The following is a 13531-nucleotide window of genomic DNA, read 5'->3' as shown; positions in this document are numbered from 1 at the left end:
TAACACACCTCTACTACCATTACTGGCTCTGTGTTTGATGAGGAAACTGAGACTCAAAAGTATTAGGCAACTTGCCAGAAGCAGAAATTTCCTAAGGGACCGAGCTCTGATTCCACCTGGGGCTCCTGACTGCATTCCCACAGCAGTTCCACTTTCCTTCAAGGCCCTGGGTGGTATTTCCTTCCAGTATCCAGTGTTATGATGTTCTAGATACGGGGCTGCCATCTGCCTGTGGACTCTCCAGGCATTGGCCTAAACTCTACCTTTTACAGTCATTTAAGTCAAGCACAACAGCCAACATTCCTGGAAAAATTGCACAGAGCCCACAGTGCACTGTCTCCTGAGTTCTGCTATAGTAGTGCAGGGTGTGGTGTGCATAATTTATTTCCTGGAAACACGGGGTGATATCTGACCTGGGTTGACCCAGGACAAGGCAAAAACAGCACATAGAGTCCCAGCCATCAGAAGCAGAAACCACACTTTGAAATATAATGGAGATGTGGGACAGGCTTGTCAAGCCAAGTTTCCCGTCTTCTCAGATACAGGGAGACACCATTTAACTTGTGTGCACCACAACATGATACAAAGGCCACTTGTGGGGTGAAGACCACACGCAACACTGACAGATGCTTCCTCTATGCAATGCAATCAGAAAAAAAATGAAATCTCTATTGCATGGAGGAGAAATTGAACCAGGTGCAGTTAAGTGCAGGCAGATACTTTCAAGCTTTGAGTTTAAATGTAAGTTTGCCCTAGGTTACAGTCAACCTGCCTGAGAGCTAGGATGGATATGTGTGTATGTGTGTGTGTATGTCTATGTGTGTGCATGTGTGTGTGTGTTTGAGCATGCCTGTGAATGTGTATTTGTGTGTATGTTCACATGTGCATGCATGCTTGGCAAAAAAAATGAAAGAAGAAACTTTACAAAACTTCAGCCCAGGACAAAATATTGACTTGGTTTACAAAACAGTCTTAGAAGTTAAAATTGACCTTAAAACAGCATAAAAAAGGCATGTTTTGGGGAATATTTTTGACACAATAAAGTTTTTGGGGTTTTGCTATCATAACTAGTGTTGCTCTTGGTTGCTGTTGCTCTGCTGTTCCTTTTTCCCTCCACCTCCTACCATTTCCCCATTCAGATTGCAGCACCTCTGTCTCCAGGAAAGACGTACACAGCAAACAGCAGGAGGAAAAGATTGTGAGTGTTAAAGGTAGAGACCTTGAGTTGTCAGAGGCACAGGTTATTGCACGTTGGAGCCTTCAACCAGAAGGACTGCAGGCACAAGCCAGATAGCTCAGACGGATGTGGATTAGAAATGGAGAGCCAGACCCCACAGAGAGCAGTAAAGGTGTCAGGGCAGGGGTGAGGAGGGTCAGATACCTTGATCTGTCCTCAGAAAGTTGCACAACCTGGCTTCTACCCTCACCTTGGTGGTATTACAGGGAGGGAATAAAAAGTATCATATTAGGCTGTGAATTTGAAGGGCGGGGGAATGGACCTTATGTCATGTTCCTAGGGATAGCTCCAGGAAAATAGCAGGACCATATAGCAAAGTGTGCAACTACAAATCAAAAGACCCCAGGTAGCTCCGCAGGAGGCCCTGAACCAGCAGCAGTTTCCCATGAGGGTCGCATCCTTGCAAAGTGGGCAGGGACCTGGCATATGAAGGATACCCTCCTCACCACCCCAGAGCTGCAATTTCACTGCACCATGCTATGGAACCCACTCAATTGCAAATATTTGAAAATATTTAGAAATCTTTTTTTTTTTTTTTTTTTTTTTTGGTACTGGGGATTGAACCCAAGATCTTGTGCTTGCGAGGCAAGCTATATCCCCAGCCCTAGAAATCTTAATTCAATTATTTAGAGATTTGTTCACTTCTCAAAAATCAGAATTAATGCTTGGAATTAGGGTCACCATGAGTGTGTCTCCTGCTCCCCAGTCTGCCTTCCCCGGCTCTCCTTCCAAGTTCCTATTTACTCTCATCCCAGGCTCATGCTGCCCAGTTCTGGTGAAGGAAGCGTGGTGAGAACAAGTTACAAAATGTTGTAGGTTCCCTCAGATGCCAACACATGCCCTTCTAGTCCTAGTCTTACCTGGACAAAAGCCCTTCTGTTGATCACAGGCACTTGGATCACAGAAATCAGAACTTCTCATCTGATAACAGGCTCTCACAGCCTTTGCCCAGGACTCAGGTCACATAACAAAGTCTGTTTTCATTCACTATGCAGAAGCTCCCAGCTCTTGTGAGAGAGTGCAGTCTTAGGGCCTGGGCAGCCCCAACCCCAACACAAACTCACTTCCCAGTGAGACCTGCCTCACGAGCTCAGAGACACTGTTCGAACTATCAGGTAAGGCCTCACCACCCCTCTGTGTGGCAGGGGTTGGTCATTGATTGGACTTCACCCAACTACCCAGCCCTGAACTGACCTTCAAGACAAAAATAATGTTGGATCCTTGTCTGCAGAACTCAGTAATAACAATCTACTGAGCATAACTGATCCGGTCTTTGCCTTACCTGTGCTGTGCTATCTATGTTGCAGTCACAGTTGTTTCATTGAAAAAAAATATTCCCAAATATGTCTGCTCCCAATGCTAATCTGTTGCCAGTAAAGTTCACATCTGATAAACTTCTGTTCATCACAGATGGAGTTAAAAGGAGTCCTCCTCTGGGAAGACATCTTGTCTTTCCAGAGAGCTGGGGCTTTCCCCTCCATGAAGGCTTCACCTGTGCTTGTATCTATGTCTCCCTTGACCTTCAGATGGTGTAGTGAATGTTGCTAATTTAAGAAACAAGGCAAAATAAACACACAAGTCAGTGTTCATGTGAACTCAAAAGCCAGCAGAAGAAGATGCAGTTGTGCTTGGTCTCACCATGTGGCACACGGAGAGTTCCACTGAATTCCAAGCCTTAAGTCCTCCAGGGCAGCCCACAAAGACACAATGGGACCCCGGCCTGCCCTCCTTAAAGATCCAGGTTCACACAGTTCAGGTACCCATCATTGTAACACAGGGTCTGCTCAGTGCCTCAGAGCACCGACTGTGTTGGAAGCAAGGGATAGTGTTCCTCCCAACTGGGAGTGAGAATAAAAACGATTCTTGTTCATTCATTTATTCTACTCCTGAGGCGAGTCCTTTGCCATTGATGGGGGAAAGGTGAGAACAGGGATGCTATATGGGGTTTAAGGGAGAATAAGGAAGATGTGCATGCTGAATCTGGCCTCCACACACAGAGTCTCTAAGCTGAGGGTGCAGTTCTTTCTCATTCATTCATGTGACTTTCATAGCTGCCACACTGACTCTGCCTACAAACAACTGTTCTTTAAAAAATGGATTTAAGGAATATACCCTCAAACCTGATGCACAACAATAAAGAACACAGAAGTTTGGGAATACTTTTTTCAATGAAAAAACTATGTCCTCAACATGGAGCTAGCACAGCCTCAGTAAAGATAGTAACTCTATTGTAATTAAAATAGAATTGCTTATAATTAGTTAATTAGTTAGATCCTTATAATGCTTAGTAATCATATATGTCTACAACATATGTACATAAGCAGCAGAAACTATACGATAAATATTGACTCTACTTCTGAACAATGAAGGAGATATGGGTAACATAGGATGAAAGGATTCTTAAATGTAAAATGAGAGCTATAAAATGAATACTGCTTAAATGAAGTGCCTTAAACATAAACTAAGTGCCCGGATGTGACCTAACCACCTCCTGCAGAAGCCACCCACCCGCCCCCCCTCCCCCGCCATCTTAAAGACTTTACCTCCTCAATTTTGCAATAATGGGGACCATGTCTCCAATACACTCCAACACATGAATCCCCATATGATGGTAAGTGGTAGAGATTTGGGGACTAATAATTTTATATAAGTTATATAAAGAATTTTTATGTTTCTTCACATATATGTTACATTAAGGAACTGAGGTGCAATTAAGCAGCCATCTGTAGGAAACTTTGCCTTGGTTAATTTCTTTTGTAAAAAATATCTTTAGTTGTAGATGGACACAATACCTTTATTTTGTTTACTTAGTTTTTTAATGTGGTGCTCACAGGTGCTAGGCAAGTGCTCTACCACTGAGCCACAACTCCAGCCTGGTTAATTTCTTAACTTTGATTATAATCATTTTAACCAGGAGGACCAGGTTCTGAAATATTCCAGAGATGGGTAAATGTTAATCCTATTCTTGTCTATGTCCCAAATCTCTTTCCACTGCGGGAAGTAGGAAATCTTTTCCAGCACTTCTTTCTGCTCTGTCCTGTATGCCCAGCAGCATTCCCTAATCACCATCAGAATGCCCATCTACTTGAGAAAGCAATATAACTTTTAAATTCCATTTAACACATCTTCCTGTTCTATACCATCAGGAAAGGTCACTTCATGGAAGAGAAGTAAGAGATGCCCAAGTCAACAATCCTGTCGCCCATGTAGTGACCCCCATTGCGCTTCCTTCCAAACTGGAGATGTTGCCATGAAATCCCACTGCTGCAAAATGCATGGGTTGTTGGTAGCTAAGGAACAATTCCTGGCTGAAAACTCAAGAGCAGATAAATGCGATGCATAAAAATCCCAGAACAATTTCCCAGACAATTGTAATGATTTCATAGATGGGATTAATTTAAACACAGAGAAGAAAGAGAAGTTTAAGCTAACAGGCTCTACTATAGATCCTTCTCAACTAAAACTACTCAGCATGACACGAACTCTTCTCCCTATTTTCATCAGTAGAGAAGTGACATTTATTTTTCTAACCTCGGAATTGTCTGATTCTGCAATGACACAAAATAGGCGACAAAGAGAAACACTGGAATCTTCCCTGCCTGCTTCCTTTATTTCCTCCTTGAAACTACTTTGGTCCCTGAACCCCCTGAAGTCTGCCAAGCCCAGAATACAAAGCCTCCATCTCTTAGTTCCCTAATCCCAGTCTGTGCAGCATGGTGGCCAGCTGGACTGTGCAACTCAAGACTCAAAGCCAAATCTCAGTCATGTCTGTAAATGTTGCAGTACTGGGACAGTGCAAAATGCTGATGGGCTTGCTACATTTTGCATATGGTTTACTCCCCAGTGGTTCATGTGTTGAAGACTTGGTGCCCACTGTGACAACATTAAGGTGGCAAAACCTTTACAAGGTGGGGCTTAGTAGGAGGTGGTTAGGTCATTTGGGGTGTTACTTGTGGAAAGAATTAAGGCACTTCTTGTGGTAATATTGCTAGTTTCCTCAAGAGTTGTTAAAAAGAGCAAGTGTGGTCCCTGAATTTCTCTCTCTGACTTTCTGTGTCACCATGTGATCTCTCCCTCTCATATATGCTAAGGCCATAGTGATGATAACCTCTATGAGGTTCTCACAGGAAGTCAGACAAATGAGGTCATCCAAACTTAAATTTTCAGCCTCCAAAACTGAAAGCTAAATAAACCTCTTTTTTTTTTTTTCTTTTTTTTTTTTTTAACTCAGCCTTAGGTATTTTGTTACAGGACTGGAAAACAGACTAATACGGTCAATAAATATTGATGGAATCAAGAAAGAAATGGTTGAAAACACACAAAAGCTAAGATTAACTTGCACAGTACATGATGAAGAACAAAAAATAAAGTCTACAGCTTTGCTTCAGAAATGGTTGCCCAGCACTTCACATAGTACTCAAGGATTAGATGCCCACACCTAAGGAAAGTGGGGGGGGGGAGATAAAAACAAATCTTTCCTTTGAGAGGCATTAAGATTCAGATATTTAATCCACAAATGGAATAGAAGATATCCATACTAGTATGAAAAAAACACTGAAGCAATGACTTGAAAGGAGAGACCTGATTGCGGGTGTAAGGTGTACATAGAAATAAAGTAGGTAAACTCAAAGCCTGAGAGCAGACAGCAGAACTTCAACACTGTTTCTAATTCTGAATCTTCTACAGCAGCCACAACACAACTTATCTCATTCCTGTGTTTTAACCCTCGACTGTACTCTGTCACTGTTTTCTTTAAACAACTAAAAATTCATGTTGAATAAGTGGAGATTCAAACGTTCTTACTTACAAAATTGACAAAACTATTTTTTTCAAATCCAAATATGAAATAGAAATGTATTCCATCTTGCAGAATGAAAACTACATGTGGGACCTGCAGCAGCAGCCCAAGGGCAGGGCCTCCTCCAATGGCATCATGCACCCTCCATCCCTCCACTCATCGATTGTATAAGACCACTACAAACCTTGCTAGAAGTCTTCTTGAGAATCTGTTCCTCAAAGAAAGATACAAAGTAATACCTCAATCTTTCACCGCAAATACCCTGTTGGGTAGGGAGATGAGATGTGAAGATCTGAAAGAGAAACTAACATAATGGCAGAAAATGGCAGGGGCTATGTGCCTATCAAGAGATCCAAAGGCAAGTTTTCACTTCTGGTGGAATGACTGGGCAGAGAACAAAGTAGAATATGGTTAAGTTAGGTGAGAAAGACTGGGAAGGTAGAGAAGACAAGAGGGTCATGTAGACAAGAGATTGAAGAATGGGGACTGATATTCAAAGTATGCTGCCTATTCTAGACTGACTAAACAAACATAAAGAAGAAGTGTAGTAGTAGATCAGATGTAGCAGGTACAGAAGGAAAAGACTGGGAAAACATCCTGTACATGCTGAGGATGAGGGGTGTGGCGATGGATATCCTGTGCCCATGGTCCTTGCATGATAGAAACAAGACCAGTATGAATCTTTGCTAACCAACAATTTCTTGTTCAATTATAAGCACCATTTATTTCACTGACCTCTAGTTCCAGCACCTATAGTTACCTGCCTGCTGAGCTCACCATATACTGTATCACAAAAGCCAAAGACAGTGCAAGCTAACCAAAGTGGGTTTAAATCCAACATACTTATTAGCATAATTATTGGAAAGTAACTTAACATGGCTGTATTTCAATGTCTACACCTGTGAATTAGAAATCATAACTGTTATAGTTTGGATCTTAAACATCCTCTCCATGTGTTACAAGTTCAGGGAGGCACTATGAGGAAGGGATGGAATCTTTAAGAGATGGAACCCCGTGGGAGGTCTTTAAGTCACTGGGAGCATGTCGTTGAAGAGAAGTGTGAGACCTCAGTTTCATTCATGCTTTCTTTTGCTTCTTGGCCACAAAGTAAATGGTTTTGCTCCACCATGTACTCCACCATGATATGCTGCCTTCCCAGAGACCCAAAAACAATGGGTCAAATCAACTGTGGACTGGAACCCCCAAAACTATAAGCCAAAATAAACCTTTTCTTTTGATAAGTTATCTCAGACATTGTATTATCGTGATAGAAAGATGATTAATACATAACAGCATTTAGCTCAAAGGACTGTTGTGGGGGGTGAAATGAATTAAGACATACAACACTTATGAATTAAGTGAATTAATGAATTAAGACAGACAACAAACACCAGTTGTTACTGCTGGAGTTATCATGATGGAACTGCCAAATATGGATATCCAGTTTGTGCAAATGAAAAATCCTGCAAATCAATTGTGAATTATTTTTTAAAACTGAAAAGAAAAATAAGCAAAGTCTATTATAAGGCAATTTACAAAACAGACAACCTGGATAGTCAATTAATACATGAAAGCATCTTTCAGCACATTAAAAATCAGGAAAACTCTAATCAAATGAGAGTGTATCATAGATACTACAGTTGCATGAGCAGCATGTCTGATGACATTAAGCTTTGGCAAAGAGGAACTCCTGAGTCCTTATGTTTGCTATTATACAAATAGATGCAATGACTTTGGATCCTGATACACAGGAGGTCACAACAGAAGGGTTAAGAAGGCAAGAAATCCTCCATTTCTCTTCTTGCTTTCAGTCCTGTCTCTCTAGGAGTCGGTATTCAAGGAAAATCTGCAGCCAGCTCTGGTTGGCCCCTCTGATCTCAATATCTTTGGGTGTCAGTTTGTCAAGGGAAGACGGCATCTTTACCCCACTTTTAGTAAGCTTGCAGGTGCTATGCTGTATGTGGGCTCTGTAGTTGCTCAGACTATGGAGATACAGATATGCTTCTGGTCTACTGGTGATATGCTACCCATTTGGCTGCACATCAAGTCTAGGACCCTGATGCCTGACTTGGTGTCATTTCTCAGTTGATTAAAAACTTGGAAGTGAAATAATAGGGTGCTGTTTATATAGACAACCTAAAACCCTAACAACTTGGAATAAAGAAAATCTTAGTAGCAACTGACATTCATTAGTAAGAGAACAGATAAGCACACTTATCTGGAATACAAGAAAGTGGCAAAAATTAATGAATTACTATGCATGAAACAAAATGTATGAATATGAAAAACATTTTTTCCATGCTGGGCATGGAACCCAGGGCCTCATGCATGCCAGGCAAGCTCTCTACCACTGAGACACATTCTCATTCCAAATCTCAAAAACATAAGCTGAAAAACAGTGATTTGCAAAAAAATAAGTAACATCATGTGATCTATAAATGCCAATCCTTGGCAACACATATAACAATAGGTATTATCTTCAGACACAGACTCACAAGGAAAACAAAAAATGTCCATATAGCAGGTGTATATGGGGGTGATGTACCAACCTCACTGCAGCAGCGACTTCTGAAGAGAAAGGAAAGGAAAGGGGGTTGAAAGGAATATTTGGGGTTTTTTTTTGGTCAGGTTTTGTTGTTGTTGTTGGGTTTTGGTGCTAAGCCATATCCCCAATCCATTTTTTTTTTTTTTTTTTTTTTTTGAGTCAGGGTCTTACTAAGTTGCTTAGGACCTCACTGAGGTTGGTCTCAAACTTGTGTCCTCCTACCAAGTTGCTGGGATTAACAGGCATGCACCATTGCACCTGATAAGATTTAGCATTATCTGTGTCTTTTTATTTCATTAAAATAGGACACTGGAAAGAAATTTGACAAAATAACAGCTTTGAGGGAACCATGCGGGACCTGAACATTTGTATATTATCTAAGCACACTTGTTATTTTGTACAAAAAAATGTTTAAGTATTCATTCTGTATCCAAAGATAGTTGGCAAACACCTAATGTATGCCAGGAAATAGCCTAAATCTCACTTATTACTCCCACCTAGTAGACAACTGATAGAGGGGTGTGATGATGCTCCTCTGGGCTAAAGCACTTCCATTGGGATTCAAAGAGAGTGCAGAGAATGTCATTGCCATTTAACACTCCATCAGGACCTCTCAGAGGGTGTCCCTGGCATTAACTGCTGAGGTCTGGACTCCAGGATGCACTCCGATCTACAGGTCCAGACAGGTGGTGGTAGTCAAGATCTGGTTCCCTAAACTGCATGTGGCTTCAGGCCAATCCCTGAAAGTCTGGCATCACAGTCCCAGGATGAGTTGCACAGGCAGAATTCCACGTGCCCTTCTATCCCAGAAACTTTCTGAAGAGCTCCAAAAGGGAAGACGCTGTAAGCAGCCTCACATTCACCTCCCCTACTAAGCCTAGGGAAAATGCAAATCTGAACACTTCATTGGTGGGGAGACCTCTGACCACCAAGATGGGAGGTTTCTTGTCTTCTCCTGGAAGGGCAAGGGTCAGAATGCACCACCAAGGAGACAGGTGGAATCCTCACATTGCAATAGGACAGAGATTTGGGAAGAAAAGCTGCTCCAGAGCTAAAAGGTACCATCTCAGGCCAGTCCCTTCACCTTGCTAAGCCTCAGTGTTCTCATATAAAAAAGGAGGACAATGTCTGAGAAACAAAACAGGGCACAGCCCCAATGGGCACATTGCCTGGTGCACTTGGGTGCAAATCAAAGTGTCTAATGCAGTGTAAAAAGTGTGTGATGGGAGTGGACACAACTGGACTCTGGGTCCAACCCAATTCTGCCACTGATGGACTATGTGACCTTGAATGAGTTACCTTGAACTCATGCCTCAGTAGCCTTATCAGGAAAATGGGTATGATTAAATAATGCTCCCAGTATGCTTAGGCATTCAACAAGTGTGAATTACTAAGAGTCACGGCAATTACAGAGGATAGTGCAGTCATCCCTCAGTATCCAAAGGAATTGATTCCAGGACCCTTATAGGTACCAAAACCCACCTATGCTCAAGTCCCTATACAAAATGACTATGAATTTTCATATAACCTATGTATACTCTCCTCTACACTTTAAACCTCTCTAGATGATTTATAATACCGAATACAATGCAAAAGCTTTGTTAATATTGTTTCACTATATTGTTTAGGGAGTAATGACAAGTCTGTACATGTTCAGTATAGATATAAGTTTTTCTCCAGTTATTTTCAATCCATAGTAAGTTGAATCCATGGATGCAGAACTCACAGATATAGAGGGTTGGCTGTATTCCAAAAAATGTACAATCCATATTACTTTCTCATCGGTACTTCCTCTTCAGCTGTTCTACCTCCATATCTATGCAAAGAAGCCAAGCCTGAGTTTTCTTGAGAGCAGATACAAGCTGGAACAAGTAACTCACTACTTATATTTGAATTTTTAAGTATTACAAGAGCATGGCTTTCCAGAATGAAAGTGGTCATTTTCAGTACTTGTTAAGCTGGATTTTTCTTACCAAGAGTCAAAGACTGGAAGTTCAAACCATGGAGCGGGAACAGAAAGAAGACAGATATGACTCAAAGCATGTGTTTCAGGGAAGGCAGGATATCTTTGGTGTTGGAAAAAAAGACTTGAGCCAGGAAGGAAGAAGGGCAAAGGGCAAAGGCAAGAGGTCAAATGCCACAACCCAGACTTGAGTCAACCTGAGATTAGAGGAGGGGGCAGTCAAAAAGATCCCCCAACCATAGTGAGGTCTGAGAAGTTAAAGCTGGTACTCCACTCCCCTGGACAGGTTCTGGAGACCCTGCAGACCTCTGAGAGAAAGGTGGTTTTCAATAGGTTCTAGGACCCCTGAGGCCGGGAATAATCTGAGTGTTCTTAATGCCAGGCACTGAGATATTTTGACCCAATGATGATGGAAATGAAATGAAGTCAGATGAGCAAAAGTAGAGGAAGAGCTTATATTGGGGCTGTCATTTAGGAAGGGTGACACAGATCCAATAAGAAGATGCCAGGCTTCCTTCCTGAATGAAAGAAGGGAGCTCATTTCATTGGTCACTTTCAGCGGCGGGAGTGTTAATTGGCTTTAGGTGTACTCAATGCAAACATTTTGCAGTGTATCCAAGAAAACTTACTGCAGCTGTTAAAGAGAGCGCCTGTAGGGAACACCGATCACAATAATGCAAAGCTGACGCTGGTTGAGGGTGGCACACACCAAGCCTCCAGGGGTTACCATCAGGCCATGAACCAAGGTGCAGAAGAGCATTTGCCCTTTTCCCTGTGGTAGTCCCTGTCTCATTTTGGCAGGGGACACACACTAACAGGAAGACCTAACAGGCACTACCCATCTTCTCCTGGGGTGCAGAACATAGCAGGGATCCCAGGGGACCAGTGGTGCAGAGGGCTTCAGACAGGACAGGTGCAGGGAATAAAGACCCTAACACCAGGGCTCTGAAAAGGTCCATGACCATATAGCCATGGGAGCTAGAAAAATGTCCCCATAAAAATGCAGGACTGGCAGCACCCTGACATTGTGGGCTGAGTTCTACCAGAACAAGAAGCAGGAGCTATCACAGGATAAAGTGTCCTTCCCAGGACCATAATACTACAGGAGTTCTTCCTACTTGGAATAGATAAAAGAAGGTAAAGATGTCTTCAGAGGTGAGAATTCCCGAAATGCTGAGTAATTACCAAAAGTAATGAGATTTCTGATACCCCAAAAGACTGGGATATCCCAGAGGAGACTTAGTTAAAGTTGCCAAGCACAAATGTTTTCAGCCATCTGCAGATGTGAGGAGTCACAAAACTATAAGAAGTGCTCTAAAACTAAAGAAAATTATCTCCACACTCCCATATCTGAATTTTGTTGTGTTCATTCTGACTCTGCTGTGGATTATTCTGATGAGCTCAGACTAAGAAACAAGTCGCCAAAGGCAAGAACTAAAAGTAGCCTCTCCACCTGGCCCAGGGCAAGCAGCCTCCCAAAGCCATTGTCACAGTTTTGTCACCAGGTGGCGAAAGTGTCCTTTCTAGATTCTCAATTGATCTAACTTGTGTCCAGCTCACACTCTTAGCAAGATGCACAGAGACAAGTCACTGAGTTCCTGTCTATGCAAACAACTACATCTTATTAGCTTCTGATAACCTGGAATAATTGTGTTATTTCAGAGCTGGAGGAAAGGGCAGAAGTGATATCTTTTTACTCTGCTTTGAGAGAGTGAAAACACCCACAGGTCTGGTGAATTGCAAAGACAGGGTCTGGTCACAGAACCCAGCCACCAGTGTAAAAATCTTCATTACTGAGTGGTCAGAATCCACATGCATCCTGGGCCACAAGGGGCCCTGCCTACTTATATCAGTTCTTTTTACTACCTGCAAGATTCCTGGAAGGTGACACAGAGGTCACTGCCTTCTCCACCATTGCCTGGAATTGAATCTCATCTCTTCCAAGCTCTGTTTCAGGTTTCCTTTCCTGAAATTGTCTTATCGAAGCATTCCAAGGCATTACCACATGCTCCCTCCAAACTTGACCAGAAGCAAGATGCAGCTGGTCATGGAGTATCCTGCCCCACAATCTTGAGGGTTGGCCAGTGCCTCTGCTGTCTGATGTCCCTTTGCTCACCAGGGCCAGCACAGAAAGGTTCCACATCCCCTGACATGCCCCTCTGCCACTGCTCCCACGAGAAGGAAGTGATTTTAAAATTGAGTGAGGTTGATCCACAGGCCACCCTTTAACCTCCAATACAAGTAGCAACAGAAAGTCAGTGACAGAGAGACTGCTTCTGCCCTTCAGAGAAGATTTTTGTTGTTGTTGTTGCTGCTGTTCTCTTTGCCTTTCCACGCTCTGTCAGAGAATGGATTTGCACACAAAGGGACTTAATTAAGAACTGTCCCAGAAGCTGTCAGCTTCTGAGTGTCAGGAAAAAACAATTCCATAGACCGCATGGTAAAGTCACAGCACACCAGCCTGCCAATGAGAGGTGACACAGCTTTCTTCTCAGGTACCAACCAGCAGCTTGGCCTTCTTTATGCTTTAGCTTGAGGCAAGACCCTTGTCTACTAACGTCATTCCAATTCCTCTTCTGAATAATTCTCTCAGATGAACAGAAATCGTGCAGGAACTTGCTAGGTCAATCATGAGAGAGAAAATGTTGGCAGTATTTACACAGGACTTATATTTGGTGGTAAAGAGTTGAGACGCTTAGAAAGCAGGAGAAAGACCCTTTCCTCTCTGCTAGTGGTGCAGACTTGAGGAACAGTCTGGAATCTGCAGGCATGACTGACATATAAGTTAGAATGGATGCACCAATAAACATCCTGCTGCCTGCTTCCTTCTCTGCTGTGGAGGCAGGTGAATATGCCTTCCCAGGCATACCAGCCTGCTCTAGAGTGCTGCAAACCTAGGTAGAGTGCAGAATCTGAGGGCCACAAGGCAGTGGGTTACCAGATTCGGGGCACTATCTGGATACTGTGCCTAGGGTAGGGAGGGGTCTC

The 13531-nt window shown here is 42.7% G+C and overlaps 1 protein-coding gene across 1 annotated transcript in view; it reads right to left on the bottom strand.

Annotated features, from left to right (window-relative positions):
* Positions 1-13531, bottom strand: part of VWC2 (von Willebrand factor C domain containing 2) — a 167412-nt gene that overhangs the window by 139622 nt on the left and 14259 nt on the right. The gene's annotated exons all lie outside the window — the stretch shown is intronic.

Source organism: Sciurus vulgaris (genome assembly GCF_902686455.1).
Source record: "Sciurus vulgaris genome assembly, chromosome: 8".
Lineage (NCBI taxonomy): Eukaryota > Metazoa > Chordata > Mammalia > Rodentia > Sciuridae > Sciurus > Sciurus vulgaris.
Note: the sequence above shows the minus strand (reverse complement) of the source record. Positions and strands in the feature narration are given on the sequence as shown.